The 3,339-nt window shown below is 42.3% G+C and overlaps 1 non-coding gene across 1 annotated transcript; it reads left to right on the forward strand.

Moving 5' to 3' along the window:
- The first annotated feature begins 2,888 nt into the window (after positions 1-2,888).
- LOC116100046 lies at positions 2,889-3,029 on the forward strand. Its single transcript, XR_004122416.1, has one exon. It is a non-coding gene; the product is annotated as a U4 spliceosomal RNA (small nuclear RNA).
- Positions 3,030-3,339: the final 310 nt, after the last annotated feature.

Raw genomic sequence — 3,339 nt, forward strand, 5'->3', positions numbered from 1 at the left:
ATAATGATAATAATAATAATAATAATAATAATAATAATAATAATTCTCTTTAAAACATAATCTCACTGTGTAGGTCTGGCTATCCTGGAACTTACTATGTAGACTGACTTTGACACACCAGGTCTGCTTGCCTCTGCAAGCAGAATTCTGGGATTAGGGGCATGTAGTACCACTCCCAGTTTGAAAGGTTTTAACCAATGTGATAAGAATAGCAACAATCCAGAAAACCAAATCCTCAGCTAACCTGGGTCCTAAAAAAGGATTTGTAGATCCTTCCATGAGAAAAGAACACAGAGCAGAAGGTAGAAGGGGGAGGACTGGGGAATGGAGATGGCTAAACAGGTAAAATGTTAATCTTGCAAACATGAAAACCTCAGTTAGAGCTCCCAAATTTATGTAAAAATGCCAGAAGAGGTTGTGTGTGTTCATCATCCCAGCACTGGGGAGACAAAGGCAGGTGGATCTCTGGGGCTTGCTGGTCAGTCATTCCAGCTTAAGGGGTGAGATCCAGGCCACCTCTAAAAACACAGTGAATAGTAACTAAGGACTGACATTCATGTTGACCTCTGCTCTCTAAATGAATAGACGCCAAAGCACACGCGTGAATAGGCCTGGGTCAGAAAGGCAGGGACATTATGCGTCATGTTTAAATTTTCTCATTGAAAAATATTACATCAGCCGTCTATCCCAGAAGATAAATCTGACCATTATCTCTGCAAGCATTTTTCCTGCAAGCTTCACAGCTGTACTGCACTTTATTAAATTACAAAAATAATACATACTTGGACCATGGGAGTTCAACACTTGGCGTATTGCTTTGGCTGAGTTATGCTTTAATGGTACCTTAAGCTTCTGTAAAATGTTGCTATAAAAAACAGTCAAAAAGACATTTGCCTCTGTTTGCTATTTAAAAAGCAATCAGGGGTTGGGGATATTGCTTAGTGGTAGAGCACTTTCTTACCACACGTACAGCTCTGGATTCCGTCCCCAGCACTAAAAAATAATTTAAAAAAAAAACTTTTATTTTATCTTGTTTTATTTTATTTTACTGTATGGGTGTTTTACCAGCATGTATATCTGTGCACCACTTGCATGCAGTTCCTAAAGAGGCCAAAAGAGGGTGTCAGACCCATGAGAACTGCAGTTATAGGCAGTTGTGAGCTGCAATATGGGTGTTGTGGCTTGAACCCACGTCCTCTGGAAGAACACCTGGTGTTTTTCCGAACCATCTCTCCAACACCCGCACCACCACCCCCAAAATTAATGAAAATAAAAAACAGTTCAGTGGATAATCAAGTCTATCACTTCGAGTTTCCTCTGATGAAAATCCCTCAGTTGAAGTGTGTTCTGAAACGCTTGCCAAGGACAACTGGTTCTTCTGAAGTGTATTATCCCTCGCTCCAGTTCGTTTTGTTCTGAGGATTTTTTTTTCATACTTTTGAGACTAGGTCTCACATAGTCCGGGTTGGCCCCAAACTCACTATGTGAGGATGTCATTGAACTCCTGATCCTCTCTCCTCTGCCTGAGTACTGACATCACAGGCACACACCCTCATGTCCAGCTCTAGGCTTTTGGTTTGTTTATACTCATTTGCAGGTTGGCATGTAGATGCCACCGTACACTTTGTGGGGGGAGGGTGTCAGAATACAGTTTGATGGACTTGGTTCTTAGCCTCCATCATGTGGGGATGGAGCTCAGGTTGTCAGGCTTAGTGATGAGTAAATCTCTTTACCTGTTGGACTATGTCAGCAGCCCTGGCTTTTCTAACAAACTGAATAATTGATAATTCCATGCCTCATCCTTGGCCACTTACAACTATGTTGCTGATTGTCATACAACAGGCATGGAAAAATCTACCTGACCATGTTAGACTTTTAGGCTAATGAGTAGTAAATAAATCAATATGTCATAAGATCTTGTAAACTTGAGGCATCCAATACAAAACAAAAACAACAACAACAAAAAGGTCATGTTTGTAAATACCAGTCAGAGTTTCTAGTGTGAAAGCCCGAGAGCAGGGAAAATGGCCAACTCTCCTCTAATCAGAAAGGAAATGACCTCAGCCCTCCCTGTGCTCCCCTGAGTTTTGTTTTTTAACTCTTCAAAGGCCCAGAGCATGGGCAGCTCTCTAAGACTCCCACCAGGTGACCCACATAGGACCATCTACTGGAAGCACTCAATGGCAAGGGTAAATCTAGGAAAGTTAAAGGAACGTGCGCTGCTGTGTGTACATTCTGAGCCTGGAGTCAACAGCACAAACGTGCCTGAGGTACAGTTCCATAATTTGTTATACAACTTCATTACGATAAAAGAAGAGCTAGTCTGATGGTCTCCACTAAACCGCTCCTCACATCTACACCCCTGACCCCATGAAAAGGAACACTCCAACTCCCCCCACTACTGTCTTTACTGGCCAGGTCTCCAGTGCTGCTCCCTGTGCTTTATGCTATTGCTTTCTTAAATACTTCTACTACCTAATAAAACTTTTGCTTGTTGACCTTCTGTGGCCATGTATCATATAGTTTTATTTTATTTTTTATTGATGAGAGCAAGCACCTAAGCCAAAGGGGTCTGACCTCAACTTAACAATACTAGCATCAGTGTCCCTTTCAGAAATTAAATACTCACTGTGATGGTTTGTATATGCTTGGCTCAGGGAGTGGCACTACTAGGAGATGTGGCCTTGGTGGAGTATGTCACTATGAGTGTGGACTTAAGACCCCCCTGCTAGGTGCCTAGAAGTCAGTCTTCCACTAGCAGCCTTCAGATGAAGATGTAGAACTCTGAGCTCTGCCTGCAGCAGGTCTGCCTGAATGCTGCCATTTTCCTGCCTTGACAATAATGGACTGAACAACAGCATATGTTGTTCTTATAAGAGTTGCCTTGGAGCTTTGCGCAGTGGCAGTATCGTAGCCAATGAGGTTTATCCGAGGCGCGATTAATGCTAATTGAAAACTTTTCCCAATACCCCGACGTGACGACTTGCAATATAGTCAGCATTGGCAATTTATGACAGTCTCTACGGGGGGAAAAAAAAGAGTTGCCTTGGTCACAGTGTCTGTTCACAGCAGTAAAACCCTAACTAAGACACTCACCATATATTGGTCAACTTAGAGACAATTTGTTCATGAGAAGTCTCTCTTCGGCACACTTGTCCCCTATTGAGACTGCTATAATTTCTTTTCTAACCACAAAAGATTCCTGTCCCCAATATACAAACCAGTATGTGTATGTATATGTTCATGCAAATGTATACATGTGGATGTGTGGGCATTAGTGTATAGGGGTGGTTCTGATGATCTGATGGGGAATCTATGTGTGAACACTGAAGGTCCTGT

The sequence above is a fragment of the Mastomys coucha genome, unplaced genomic scaffold (genome assembly GCF_008632895.1).
Source record: "Mastomys coucha isolate ucsf_1 unplaced genomic scaffold, UCSF_Mcou_1 pScaffold20, whole genome shotgun sequence".
Lineage (NCBI taxonomy): Eukaryota > Metazoa > Chordata > Mammalia > Rodentia > Muridae > Mastomys > Mastomys coucha.